The following is a 16,095-nucleotide window of genomic DNA, read 5'->3' on the forward strand; positions in this document are numbered from 1 at the left end:
ATATATGATGCAAATATCTGGACATTCTGCAACACTGTGGACAGTCTGCCTTTTGTGTTTTAATTTCTCTTTTTTCCTTTTCTTTTCAGTGTTTGCGTGATGCTCAACTTGCCATAAATATATTTATCTGTGCTTACCTGGTTTGCAAGAAGTGCAGCAGTGCACAAACTGGAGGAATGAACTACCCAACTTGTTGTCACGGCCCAGACATTCACAAATATAAACTGGATGCATTCAGTTTATAATATTGTGCATCGCTCATACACTGTAAGCAGCAATGAGCTACGATTAACAGTGGGAACCTTATAGTAACTATTAAGATAGCAGATATCATCTCATTAATCCCATGGCAACAGGTGTTAAGTATAGGTATAGAGTGCAGGTGGTATGGTGTTCTATTACAGGGTGTGGAAGTTTTGTTTTACTGCTGTGAGATTGCAGATTACAGCAATGACGTGCAAGATACACACCTATTTTTTCAACCTTCTTAATGTAAAAACTGCAAGTGTAGGAGAACCATATATATGGTAAATCTGATTAGCCAATTTACACAAGTTCATGTATACCTAATAAGCTAGAAAGAGCATTAATCACTACTGTTGCTCATTGCTTACTATTGCACAAACAAGGTGACCTGCATTGCGCACCCCTGCCTACCATGTTTGAGTGATAGTAAGTGATGTACAACAGTTTCAAATTTTGCAAATCTAAAATGTATGCACTCTCAGTAAGTGTGAGATGTGCTATAAGCAGGAAACAGCAGCATATAAACTGTAATAGGTGAGAAATGCTCATTAGACATTGAGCTTGTACTATGGCAGGCATGTCTGGAGTTGCTGGAGAGGGTATGCTCTTTTGTGCACAGTGCTGGGTTGCCCAGGAGCCCAAGATTTTTGTTGAAGTACTAGTTAGACAGCATGGCCCGGGTTTCTCCAGCAGGAATATTCCAGCTCAAAATATAAATCTGAAACCTGGAATAGTGTCATCAAGGTGTTAACCAGTACAGCAAGTATCCCTCACACAGGTGACTGATGCAGACATCATTTTGATGACCTCCAAAGGAGGAAGCAGGATACCCTTGAGCTTTGGATCAGGGAATCTTGTGCAGGAGATAGCCCACAGATGTGTAAGTTTCAATTTCAGTGAGTAATTGTAAGAGTCAAAAAATGAATGTAGTCAAGATTGATATTCATAATGGTGTTCTGTTCTGTTTTTTTCTACAGCTGCTAAGGAGAGAGAATCTTGAATGTTCGATCCCATGTCCCACCTCTAGTAAGGATGCGAGAAGCATGTGGTATGTATGGATCAGAACAGTACTGTCTAAATAGAATTTTACTAATAATAATAATTTGTATAGTAATTTTATAGCATTAAAAGTTAAGGTCTGTTTAGCTGGTATTTAATAGAGTTGTATCAAACTGTGCATGCATATCCCAACTTTAAAAGAAACTATGTTTGCCCTTAGTTGTAGCACAAGGCAATGGTCCCATATTTCTCAAACAACAGTGGGCATGTATCTGTAAACTGTAGAAGGAAAGTATGCATGCAGTAGTCTGTAGGACAAAAGAACAATACAGTATTCCAGCATAGTCATTGATTGTGGGTTCAAAAACCACACTTCCCAAATATGCAATACTGTTAGGTTTTCATCATTATTGGAATGTAACTTCAAATCGCTATACCAGTGAACAAATGATCTTCTGTAATCTGTAATCAGTATAACTGGAACATGCATATGTGCAATATGTGCACACATCAATGACTGCTGCCTGTGTTATAAACTGGGTGGTCTTAAAAGTAAGGAATAAACTTGTTAGGTGTTTGTAGTGTTTAAAGTAAAGGTAACAGAATAGAGTCAAATAATTGTATCAATGATTTGTATGTCACATATGAAGTTACTAATGTTATCCCTTTTTTCTCTCACACCAACCATCTCCTTCTTTGTGTGTGTGTGTGTGTGTGTGTGTGTGTGTGTGTGTGTGTGTGTGTGTGTGTGTGTGTGTGTGTGTGTGTGTGTGTGTGTTTTTTTTCTTTTTTTTATTTGTTTTTGTTTCCCCACAGTACAGAAGGGTAGGACTTTCCCACTACATCCATTTGACCGACTCCACTGGCTACATCACCGCTGACCAGCACATCTGGGGCAGTACCTGGTAGTACCCCCCTCTGCCACCCTTGCACTACCTGGCCTTTCAGGTAGTTCTGCCCTAGAGGATAGGCCTGTGGCTCCCTCTGGGAGCAGTGGTGGAGGTGGTGAGTGTATTTTCCATTGCTGAACTGCTATGGATAGTGTATAGGATTGTGCACAGCACTGATGGCACACAACTATGCTGGATTGAGTGCCTGCTCCTCATCCCTGTGCAGAGCACCTGTAGTAGGTGCAGATGTTGGGCTCTGCAGCCAGGAGTGCAGTGAGGTGACAGTGATGACAGTCCACTGAAGGAGGACTAGATTTTCACTGTCAACTGCCTCAAAATGCATGGGAACAAGATTCCCCATCCCTCTCTCCTTCCATGGTGTTCACCACCTCATGTGTCATTCACTGTCCATCTTATTTGTCTTGTTTGTCTTATCAGCCTGCAATTTCTTCCTCACCTCCCCAACTTACCTCACCCAGGCATTCCTACAGCCATTCCCCAGCATTCCTCTTTCCCTCAAAATAAAGAGCACCTGTCCCAGAAAAAAAAACATTCTATACATAGCTCTCCATTTCAAAAATGGGTCTTCATGACAAACACGATTATTTCAAACTCTTTATACAATTCTCTACACAACAGATTGTGTTGTGGTTACCCCTCCCTCTGGAGGTGACAGTCCAAATTCAGCAAAATGTGTATGTTTTATTCTGTAAGAAATGGATAGCTATGGTTCTTTCCTACAGTTTTCCTGCACATTCCTGCCTTGTTTTCACTTTGTCCATTCCCCTGCTTGCTCCCTATTTTACCACTTTCCTGTGGGCCTGCTGAAAAACCACCTCTCACCCCCAATGAAGAATTCCTGATGAATCTTTGGACACAGGGGAACTCACAGCAGAGTGGCCCACAATATGTCTTTGATGTGGGTGCAACTCCTTCTTAGTCCAAGAAAGAGCTTTCAGGTTGGCTTTATTATATGCCCAGTTCAATAATGTTGTATAGTAAAACATTTAAAATAAAAGTTACTTTTGTTTCACTTGTGGGTTTTTTGGGGGGTGGGATGATTAAGTATTAGTACTATTACAGTGATAAGCTCAGTTTGGAGTTGTCAGCCATGTTCTTGTTAAAGTAACATGTCATGTTGATTGAGAGGAGTAGATGTAGTACCTACTGTCTTACTGTTAAATGTGATGATGTTGGCCTTACCTCTTGCTTAACTTATTTCAGGATTGCCAGGAATCCAGAAACATAGGCCTTCTGCAGTTGGTAAGACAAATCAAGTAATTTCAGTACTGCCGATCAATTTCTAGAAATCTAATGAGTCATTTTAGGCCTGCTGTCTGTATTGCTGTACTGTATGTAATAGTGGTAGCACTGTTAGTTGTTTCACATATATTGCACCATAGTAGTGAAAGTATTAATGTATGCCTGTGTTTCTCCCTTTTTATCACAGGTGATCATGACAGTGGGAGTCTTGGCCCTGTGCCACCTGATGTCAGTGTCTCATTAGACACTGATGATGATGGTAGCAAAACTGAGGGACACTCGGAGGTGCACAGGTTGAATCTGACATAGAAGTTCACCAGTTATCTCCTTCTTTTTCCCAGGACACAGCCAGTAGGCCTACACCTACCCAGTCTACTGAGCACACAGATATAGGACAGGTGGATGGTGATGACACTGAAAAGAGAAGTGTGGCTACTGTGACTTCAGTGCCTGTTGAGCCTAGCTGTAGCCAAAGTGTTGGTGAGGTGCCATGCAGGAGGGTTGTTGGGGTGCTTGAAAAGGGACTGCTGTCCCTCCTCCACCTGCTGCAGGTGCTTCTTTGTGTGTCACTCAAGATATGTTTAGGGCCATCATGGAGGGAAAAGTATGTTCAGAAAGATGCTCCAGACAAATAGTCAGGGTTGTGGATGTGGCACAATCTCACATGCGTGACTGCCTCTGCTATGTCACTGATTTCCTGTATTGGATGAATGACACATTGGAACGAGGGGTGTCTGTGATTGATCAAGAGTTGTCTGTCATGAAGTGAGCATTGTTTGTGATGGAACATCTGCTGGGAGAAGAACAGTGTCCTCATGGGTGTAGGTCATCCACAACATCTGCTGAGAGCCAACATGACCATTCCTAATCATGCTGCTGTAGTGGCAGCACTTCCTCTAGTCTATCAGAGAGTGTGCTGTTCCCACCCAGACATGGCAGATAATGTGGTCATGGTCCTGGGTGTTCCAGTGAAGACAGCATGTCCATCAGACATTGGTCACATTCAGGAAAAGCACTCTATCTGACCTTAGGCATGGAAGTGCCAATGCAACTCCTAGCAGAGCCAGTTCCCTTGGTCAGGAGTGACAAAGATGAACTGCCACCTCTACCATGTCCAGCTCACACATGTCTGGCATACCAAGATGTAGACCTAACACTGAGCTTTGCTGTATTTAGGCAGTCCTTCAGACTTCACTTTCACATGGAGGACTCCTACAAACATATACGCAGCCTGCCTCCTTCCCTTTCTCCCTCACACACACTCACTGACCTTTTGTGTCAGCCTAGGCCTCCTGTCCCCCCACAACAGCACCCTATGCAAGTGATGATAACTGTGCCATATCACTGTTTTCTCTCTTTTGGATTCAGAGATACAAAAGCTTTTTGTCTGATGCACAGGGTACATAGCTACATTAGTGCCTAGTATATCTGCCTTTGTTTTTTTTAACTGATAATTGTACCTGTTGTTATATTTGCCTTGCCAAATGATACACTGGAATGCATCATCATAACAGTACTTTCTAGTGTATTCTCTTGAAGGGTTGTGAAGTCAGGACCTGCAATGTGTGCCACTATTTTATATCCTTTCCCTTTAAAGTTTTCCAGTACATAAGTATGGTGCACATCATAGGACATGCCTTCCCATGCAGATCTCAGGACTGTATGACAGTACTGTAGTCAAACTCTTCAGAACAATAATACAGTATAATGCTCTCTTTTGCAGGAACCTCGCCAGACACATGCAGCAGCTGGACACATATCCTACTAATCATGAGATGATGTATGTGGGTACATTAAAATACATGTCAATGTCATATGTCTGGGATCACCTTACATTGTAACTGCTTTCTAAGCCTATTACTTTTGTTTTAAACACTTGGGCTTCATGCCAGTTGTCTTACGTTATGAAGGCTTGTAGTCTACACTCTGGTGGGAGGAAACGGTAGGCTCTGCACTTCTGAGCTGGGAACTGCTGGTTTACTGCTTATTGTGGCTGTTTTTCTAAGTCTCTTTGTTATAGATTAAGCACTTGGCCTCCAAACCAGTTATTTCTCATTTGGAAGGTTTGTGTTGTAGACTCTTGTGGCAGGGGAGGATAGCCTACTCCCGTATAAGCTGGGAATTGCTGGTTGAAGGCTTATTGTGTCTGTTATTCTGAACACGTCTTAGTTCTGGTTTAAGCACTTGTGTTCTAGACCACTTATTTTATAATAGGAAGGTCTGTTGTCTACACTCTTGTCCAAACTGCAGAAAATCACAATCACAGCAAAAGAACAACCAGTTTAAATAAAGCAGCAAGCCAGTAGAATACTCGTAGGTTCATAGGTTCATAGGTGTGTACTAGGCTAATGGCCCTGGAGCCTTTACAAGCCTAGCCCATGGATGTCAGAGCACTGCAGAGCACAGTACTTAACACACAGACCATGGCACAAGTTTGATTTTGTCATGACTGCAGGTAAACATATAGTAGATGATATCATCAGGCCACTTGTTAGACAAGAGGTTGGGAGACCTGCATGAAATGGATGTGTAGTCTTGTGCAAGTCTCAAAAACTGGCAAGCCATGCCACTAGAGAGGTAACTGTGGGATTCACACTTCTGTTTTTCTGTGTAGACACACACACACACACACACACACACACACACACACACACACACACACACACACACTTGACTGCAGTGAGAACAGAACCCCTACCTGTTTAAGTATACAGACTACAGAACACAGTACTTAATGCACATGCCATGGCACAAGTCCAATTTTTGTCAGGACTGCAGGTGAACTTATAGCAGATGACATCAGCAGGCCATGTGGGAGGCCTGCATGAAATGTATATGTAGGCTTGTGCAAAATGGCAAACTGTGCAATTGGCGAGGTAACTGTGGGAGACACACTTCTGTCTTATGTTTAAACACAGACACAGTTGACTGCAGTAAGAATAGAACCCATACTATCTAAGGACAGACACTACAGAACACGGTACTTATCACAAGATTCACAGTACAAGTCGGATTTTAATAGAACTGCAGGTGGACTTATAGTAGATGACATTGACAAACCATGTGGGAGGCAAGAGGTTGGGTGGCCTGCATAGGTACATTGCTTCATATTGTCATCTGAGGCTAGTAGCCTAATAGCAGTAGGCTTTTTGGAAGCCTAGCCCTTAATGAGCATACTTGACTGTTTGAGTTTTGCAGAACAAGGCTGTGAGCACCACCAAGTCACCTTGTCTATGAGGGAGCACACAACTTTATGTATTAACACTTTATATTGTGGTTGATATATGTGTGGAAAAAGTAATAAGACCACACAGAGTTGTAGTGCTTATTTGGGGTGGTTTGGGGGGGTGGGGGTGGACAAATGGCTGTATTGTAAATATATGACATGTAGTGGGTGTATGTCATTTAATCAACCGTTTAGAATGTCAAATACTAGAAGTTCGAATGGGGAAGTTTGAAAAATAAAAATGTCGAAGCTACGGAAATACAAATTCTTTCCCAGGGAAATAATTCAGTTGGCTGTTTCGGCGGCTTCAATTTTTCTCCACTGTGATGCGAAAGTTACGGATTGGGTTAAGGTGAGTGTGTGAGTGTGATGGACGTTGGGGTTAGGGTGCGGGTAAGGTAAGTGTGTGAGTGTGATGGACGTTGGGCTTAGGGTGCGGGTAAGGTAAGTGTCCAATAGTGACAGACCTTAGGGTTAGGGTGTGGGTAAGGCAAGTTTGCGATAGTGACGGACTTCAGGGTTAGGGTGCAGGTAACGTAAGTGTGCGATAGTGACAGACCTTAGGGTTAGGGTTAAGGTTAGTGCATAGATAGTTGTGTATGCAAGGTTTAGTGTAGGTTTATTAGGTTTTTGGTATGATTGTGTTATGTTTGTATTTTTTGGAACAGAAAATTGTTTCCCTGGGAAAAATTCGCTCTTCTGAGGTTTCGATATTGTCACATTTCGAACTTCCAAGTTCGAACATGTGGTGCTCGAAATTTTGGAAGTTCAATTATATGACATAGACCCTATGTAGTTATATTGTGCCCTTTGTTTGCAGAGTTTCTACATGTAGTTGTATGTCATACAAAGGAACTGGACAATAAACACCAAGAATAAAATATCATATATGCAATTCCATAGCTCAACGAGCATTGGGTTTGCTCTATGGTTAACAAAGTGCACACCCATGCAAGATAGGCCTGTTTGTGTTCAAGGAAGCAGTGTGCAAATGCAAGGCAAATTGCTAATGTTTGCTACTATACCATGGTCCCATTTGTACTCCAGGCCAGCTTTTTCCAATGGCTAATAGCATTAAGAGGCCTTCTAATTAATCTGTTTTCTATTTTTGAGTGTCTGCTTTCTAGATAATCTGTTTTTCCCTGTTTCTCCAATGTTGTGCATCATGCAAACAAGATAAGCTTAGCCAAACGTTTTTGGGATGTGATGATCATGCAAAAGTGGAATTAAAAGAAGACAAAGAAGAAAATATCCTAAAACTAAGGAACACGTACGTAAGAATATCTAAAAACACAATAAAACTAGATAGTACACATCCCAACTTTCTACGTCAGAATTTGAACCCTCACACTAATACAGCTTCAGAAAACAGGGGTGGTGCCTTAGTCCTCTTTGCCACACAAACACCTTTGTATTAATGAAATGAAGTAATTCTTCACACAACCACCTGTATCAGAATATACACTGTGATCAAACCAACAGTTGTGATTTCTACATTTAATTATCTGTACTACACTTGGACATAGAGCAGTTAATGATCACGCAACCTGTCATAATTATAGTTACAAATATATATCTTTGTATTACCTTTCTGTGTTTCTTGATCATTCATCAGTTATCTAACACATGCAGTATATAAGCCATTCTATATTGTTGTCCTTAACATGTGAGAGGATATTAACTGGGAATAATATGATATGCAGTCCCAACAAATGAATTTCAGGTTGGATGGCACAAACATGCATATACTGTTCTTTAGAGGGTTGCATAGCTGAGTTACTGTTATAGCAGGAGCAAAGGTACACTCCCCTTTTGGGGTGGTAAAAAGCTCAGTTACTGTTATGACACAAACAAGTCTGAAGTCTGAAACTGCAATGCCTATCATCATTTTCTAATGTCTGTCTTTGATGATTTACCAGTACAAAGGTATGGTACTAAACTGAGGCCATGCAGGCAACATCAGAATTCTTCAGATGTATGAATGTGTGAATATTTCATACCTGAGGCCTTCTAATTACTACTGGACAAATATAAGTAAAATAAGTGTCTGGTGTCACATGTTAACGTACTTTCTGTACAAATTCACCATTATGTATTTGCTTACTGTACCAAGTTGGGAAATACAAGGATATGTCACAATATTATTAAAGAATAAACTCTAGATTCAGGACTTACCTTGCAAATTCAGAGGTTGACACACTTTTAGTTCAGAGTTGACTCTGTCTGATGCAAGTTGTACACAGCCAGTACATGGGGAGATAAATGTTGTGCGAGTTGCCTGGCATCAATTTTACTATATGTATGTGAGTAGGAGAAAGGTATTAGGTCCTTAGGTGGTCAGTGAATGTGCTATGCATTATCTCTTAGCCAAAGCAAGGGCATACTGACCATGCCTACATCTGCCTACAGGGACATCAGCTGGGGTGTTCTTCCACTGTGTCCTCCTCTGACTGTGGCTGTAGTGACCTAGGTGATAGTAGGGGAATGTGTGTCCTTTCCGCTTGCTCATCCTGCTGGAGCTGTTTCTGCAGGATCAGATTGTGGATCATAGCACATACTGTGAATATTTGTATACATGTGAGTGGATTATATCGCAGGGTTCTACTGGATATATCTTGGAACTATAACTGTGACTTAAGAAGCCCAAACAAACACTCTATGATGTTTTTCGGCTGAGTGTGTGCCTCATTATGATGTTCTTCTGTTGGTGTGTGTGTGTGTGCACTTCTGATGGGTATCATTAGCCACGGTTCCTGGGAATAGCCAGCATCCCTAGCAAATGGCTATGTGGAATGCCCCCCCCGCCAGCAAACATCTGGTACAGCTGTGATGTGTGCCAGATATATGAGTCATGATAACTACTAGGGTTGCCAGCATACACATTCAAGATAATTCCATGGGCATTACACATGACTTGGCAGTTGATGGAGTGATATCCCTTGTGGTTAATGTCACTTCTACCCTGCTCCCCAGGTGGTGCATTAATGTGCACATGAGTGCAATATATGGCACCCAGTACTTCAGGGTAGTGCACTACATGGTAATAAAGTTCAATTTTGCTGACCCTCTCTTCAAAACTATGGGGTAAAATATGTGCTGACTGGCATGTATGATAATAACATCCAGAAATTGGTGGAGGATCTTGGAGTTTGATGCCACATCCATCATGTCCACAGTTGGTATTTGAAATGTACCAGCACTTAATATTCTAAGGGTGCACATAACTTAGTTTCCACTGGGATGGGTTCACCTCAATTGGCTCTGGCTCTGAGCTTAGGGCAGCAGAGCTCACAGAGTTCTTGTAATGTGTCCCTTGTCCCTGCCCACCCTGTAGCACTGTACAATCTCCAGCTCATGTAGCACCTGGAAAGTTACCCTAGGACTGAGCTCTCTTCTCCTTCTCAGCCTAGGCCTATTTTCAGCAGCACCAACAGCAGTGGCTTCAACCTCTAGCACATGCAGATGTACAATAGCTTTATACATTGTTTAATAGTTCCACTGTGTTGGATTGGTTGATTAACATGCAGTACATCTACTTATGCCATAATCAGCATCTATTAAACACACCTGTTGCTTGCTCACTAGTGTGTTATGTGCATCTCTTCTCACCTCCATGCAACTCTGCACACCTTTGCATAAATAATATAAGCATAGGGAAAATTATATTTCCTCTGTTATCATGGTATGCAAACATGGACCATAAAAAGTGAAGGAAAGGCTGCACACCCTGTAGTTGCACTCAGGGCCATCTATATTCTTGCCCTAACATATACATCTGCTGCAACTTGAATAGTTGTATAATAATACAAATAAACCTGACATTCATTTAGCTGTTTCTTGGTAACAGGTAAACTGGACAGAGACCACACATTTTAAAAAACAAATAATGAGGATGATACAGAACTTTGGAATTGTGCACTGCTTACATGCACGTTCACCATTCACAGCCCTACATATTCACCTCTGCAAGTGTAACCTAACACACACCCCTGATGTCAGCATTCACTGTTACTTTGCATGTAACATGAACACTGTGAAAGTGCCTATATGTGAACATCCCTACACAGTTACTCTTTTTTGAGATTCAACAATTCTAATACGTTTTGACCTCATTTGCATCTTCACAGTGCTGACAGCCTGGAATCTACATGTTTAGTAACCATGTAGGCAGGGAAACTACACAGGAGCCCAATGCTGTAACAGAGGAATACTGTACTCCATCATCTACATTCTACATATGCTTTCATTGCAGTATAATACTCTGTTTCATGGAGGTTTACACATTTTAGCAGACTGATTTACTTACAAGTATATTCTTCATTTGGGGGTGGGGGCCCGAAGTTGCATTTGTGTCATGAAACTTAAAATGAGATTATTATGATTGTTGCACTGATTTTTTAGCATCCATCCTGTGTAATTAGGTCAGAATATGTGTGGTGTTACATGTTAAGGGCAGTTCTGTGCAAATGGAAGTGCTTTTAATCCTTTCCATGGTTATATTCAAAATGTTTTGAAATATATGGCCAACATGAACAAGGAGTCTACAAGGTTGCTTTATAGGTTGTTAAATCACTTCATCATGTTGATTTGCTTCATTAGCATAAAAGTCATCTACTTATGCTATAATTTGCATGCCATGAAAGTTTTTGCATTTGACAAAGACATGTACATACACACACACACACACACACACACACACACACACACACACACACACACACACACACACACACACATCTAACTTAACCAGTGAGTGTCCAGGTTTTAACTTGTCAGGAACTCACCACATGTAAAGAAAAAAAAAAGTTAAAGTTTTTTTTAGGGGGGGGGATAACTGTACACAACACATAGCTAGCACTATCAAAATAAATAAATAGCATTCATGTTTTGGTACAGAGCTCCTCTTCATTTTTTTTGTCATCCCAGCACCAAAAACGTACATCTGCAGGTGGCTGAGATCAAATTCCTAAAGGGCCTCATGCTAGAATCACAGGGCCCCAGTGGCAGTTTTCCATGAGAAATCCATGCCAGTGCAGTTTTAGTGCATGCACTGACAGTGATTAGTTTGTTTTTTGGATAATTCTGCTTTAATTGTGTATATGTAAACATTGAAAATTGTATATATAAGATCAAGGACTGCAGCCCTCCATATGGGACTTAACCCCCCATCAGAAAGTGCATATTATATGAAATGTTGCCCTTGAGGTGTTTTATACTATTGTGCTCATCACTGTGCAAGCTAAGCATCTTGTGACCTATTGCTTCATGGATGAGCACCAAAACCACTTCTTTTAGATACTTGTTTATCTTGTAGTCTTCATATTTTAACTACATGTCTATATGGTCTCCACACTGCCCATTTGAAGTTAAAATTAATCTGCAGTCATCACTTGCTGTGATTGTTACCCCACCCTGTGATTGTTACCCCAACCTTCAGCCCATTTGCTAATTCACAGGGCTTGAGGAAGGGGAATATACATGGACACCTGTGCCCCTTTGTTGGCAGGATAAAATCCTGCATATGCTCAGAATAATTTCCTCTGCCATAAATACACCAAATTGTCTTTTTACCATATAAAAAAATGCCATTTGTATTGAACTTTGGTGGTTCATGCTGTAGTGACTTACTGCCTTACGTACTACATAACTGCATGCTCAATACTTCTATATGCAGCCTTTCCATCCTGTCTTATAACTCCTGAGTGCAATCATTTTCATTATCTTCCATTCACCACCATATCTGTGTTTAAGACCTCACCGTTCACCATCTATGTCCTAGATAAGCTAGTCTTGTCTGTTGTTATGATCTGAGGGTGTTGTATACCCTGGACAGTCCAGTAAGATCATCCATTCAAAGGGATGGGCTGGAAGTAATTCCTAGGACCCTTTTTATACTTCAGATGGGCATTCTTTCACCTACCTAGGTCTTGTGTATCAACCACCTTCCATCACTCAGGCTTGAAGTTCTTGAGCCTCCTTATAAAGATTTCTTAGATAACATTGTTTACGTGTAGCCTAGTTAAACCATTAAAGAGTCCCTGTGTCAAACTGCCTTAATCTAATTTATCTCGTCTGAACAGACATTTTGCTTCTTTGCTGAAATTATCTATGCCACTTGTTTCTCTTTTATTTTTATCCGAAAATTGAAAATCTAGTTCCTTAAATATTTTAATATATCAAAAATAAAAAGGCAATCAGAGCTCAAGCAAACAAACTATGAAATGAGCAACTTGTTATGTAAAGGATAGTCCTTGCTTTATTTTTAATGCCAATCCCATTTTTGAAAATACTAGTCACAGACGCATTAAAATAAGAAATAGTGTTGTACTATCAAGAAGAGTATAAATCAGATCATGTTTTATTAATATTTTCCTACATAAAGTAATGTAGCTTCTGCTAATGTGCAACAAGAACACTGAATATGCAGATAATATGATTGTATGTAGATCTAGACATTATTATTATTATTATTATTATTATTATTATTATTATTATTATTATTACTTTTGACCAGGATACTCCCAGTAGGCCGATGATGACCTCTTTTCATGGGAGACCTTTGGTGGCATTTATATGGATTAAGGGAAATTGGGTCAGGGCACAAAAGAACTTTCACTACCCTCGCAAGCCACAAGGTGGCACTAGAGGGCTGCTGCTGAGGTTTGAATTCATTTTGATGATGAAAGACAACACATCTACTGCAGAAACATGATTCTGTTGAAATGGTGATGCATAAGTGATGTCTGAGGATCCATGAGATTTGGCTACCCTAGTGTTAATGTCAGTGACACAGGAGAACGGACCAATAACAATGTGCTCTATAGAAGGGCTGGATGCAATTCTGAATGTATGTGTTGAAAAGCAAAATGTTTGCTATTTAAATGACTGTCACATGTAGCAGCAGCTGCAGTAAGAAAACAGCAGGTATAAAATGATAGAAAGAATATTCCTTAGGACAATGTGAAACAAGAGCATCATTTAGAAGAAGACTAGTGCTAAGAATTAAGCTGAACAATGAAAAATCCACTGCATGTACTTCATTTTTGACAATATTTTTATACCCCTGGAATTTAATGTAACACACATTAGAATCCAAATACATTTAGCAATGAAATAATTTTATGAAGTGAGTTTCTAGACTTTTTTGTTGGCAAAACAATTTATAAATGAATGTGACAAAATGTTTAGCAAGTCCATAGAATAAGCATGTTTACTACAACTTAAATATGCAAGCAAAAACAATGGGCCGGATTCACGAAGGCTTGCACGGAGTCTAAGAATAGAGTAAGACTCCATGCAGCCAACATGTCCGCCGAGAGATCCAGGAACAGCCGGTAGGGGCGTGCAACCGAGCTCCTAAAACGAGTCTTACACGGACAGGGCTTGGATATGCAAATTACCTCAATTGCAGGAGAAAGCTATGCAAATGAGGTAAATTTGCGATCCAGGAAACCCAAACCTGTCCGAGTAAGAGTAGTGTTATTTGCAGAAATGTACTCCACTGACAACTGAGTACGGTTCTGCAAATAGCAAAACAAAGCCATGACAGCTCCAAAAAAAGGATGCATCCAGTTGAGGAAGCATGCCAATGGCCAAAAATACAGCCATTGGCAATGTTCACCAATACAAAATAAAAATAAAATAATTTTTTTTTAATCCCGATCTCCGGTGTTTAAGCATAGCGCAGCGCCGTGCAAACGCGCTGCGCTCTAAAAACCAGAAAACCAATAATTAAAATCCACAAATGTGGATTTTATTGTAATTCTTAATTTACAATGCAAGGGAATGGCAGGCTGAAGACAGCATGGCTACAGAGTAGAAGTTGCTAAGGGGGGAAGCTCAGTCTAAGAGATGTAACCAAGCATTAGTAGGCAATCCTATGCAAATGAGGGTTAGGATAGTGAATCCCAAGTTTACATAGCAAATGAGCACAGTCAGTGGAGTGTAGGAGTAGGATAAGGGGAGTAACAGAGTAGAAGATAGGTGACATCACGAGGGGGGTATGTATGAAAGAAGTGAAGCTCATTGGAGCAGAGTGGCATGTGTCTGCTGTCAGTTACACATCACTGGAAGAGGTGTGTCAACAGGTAGCCTAGCTAAAGGCAAGAAGTTGAAGGTGTATGCTGTGGATAACACTAAAGTTTTTTGCTAAAGTGCCTGCAATGTGTATGCTTCCAGGTGCACACCTGTATATCCAAGTAAGACTGTGTACACATGTGTACGCCTGTGTGCGCAGGTTTAAGCTGGTGTAAGCATGTCTAAGGCTGTTTAAAGTTGTGTAAGCGCGTTTGCACTGGTGTGTGCATTTTAGCAAGAATAAACAAGTTTTAGTCTGTGTAAGCATGTATGCGCGCGTGTGAGCTGGTGTGCATGTGTTTGCGCTTGTGTGCGAGGCGCTGCCCCCCTGAGGAAGCAGAAAGGAAAAAGGAAGCACAACAAATAGTAGGAAGTTAACCAGGGAGTACTAGCAGAGCTAGCAGGTGAAAAAATTCAGAATCAGGCAATTACACAGGCAGTACACTAACCCAGCCCAGCCCAGCACTTAAAACTCTGCAAACAACATTCCACTATGTTTCTCTCAAGAGACACTGCAACACTGCAGTAAGCTAATAGAAGTGAAAACTGAAAAAGCTTTACTGAGACAAAGAAATGTTAGGGGCTGCCATTGCTGTCATAAGGTGACATATGCAACATGCTGAGGGTGATGACAGTGCGAATGCTGCTGGACAACCCACAGTGAGGAGACGGAGAAGAGTATACAGGCCCAGGGTAACCTATCAGGGGCTACATGAGCTGGAGATAGTGGAGTGCTATAGAGTGGGCAGAGACCTCTTTCAGCAAATTGTTGAGCTGTGCAGACCATGCCTCACACACAGAACCAACAGAGGGGAACCCATCCCAGTGGAAACCAAGGTATGTGTTGGCCTAAGAATATTAGCAACAGGTACCTTCCAGAGATCAGCTGGTGACATGACGGGGATATCACAGGCATCAGCATCCAGGGTACTGCACCAGTTCCTGGATGCCATGTCAGCACATGTCTGTGATCATGTATATTTCCCCAATTCCCGTGAGGTATTGGCCAGCAATATGTGTCTCTTCCAGCAAATAGCGGAATACCCTGAGGTAGTGGGTGCAATAGACTGCACGCTGATATGCATCAAAGCTTCAGTCGGTGAGCAGGGTAGGGTCTACTTCAACCGCAAGGGCTTCCCCTCCATCAACTGCCAGGTCGTGTGTGATGCCCAGGACATAATACTGAATGTGTGTGCTGGCTGCCCTGGAAGCTACCATGATTCCCATATCTGGCATCTGACACAGCTGTACCAGGCATTTGCCAGTGGGGACATCCCTCATGGTCACCTAGTGGGGGATGCTGGCTATGCACTGGAGCCGTGGCTGATAACACCCATCAGAAACGTACACACACCTGAACAGGAACACCATAATGAGACACACGCACAAACACGA

Source organism: Protopterus annectens, chromosome 1.part0 (assembly GCF_019279795.1).
Source record: "Protopterus annectens isolate FY-2018-M chromosome 1.part0, PAN1.0, whole genome shotgun sequence".
NCBI lineage: Eukaryota > Metazoa > Chordata > Ceratodontiformes > Protopteridae > Protopterus > Protopterus annectens.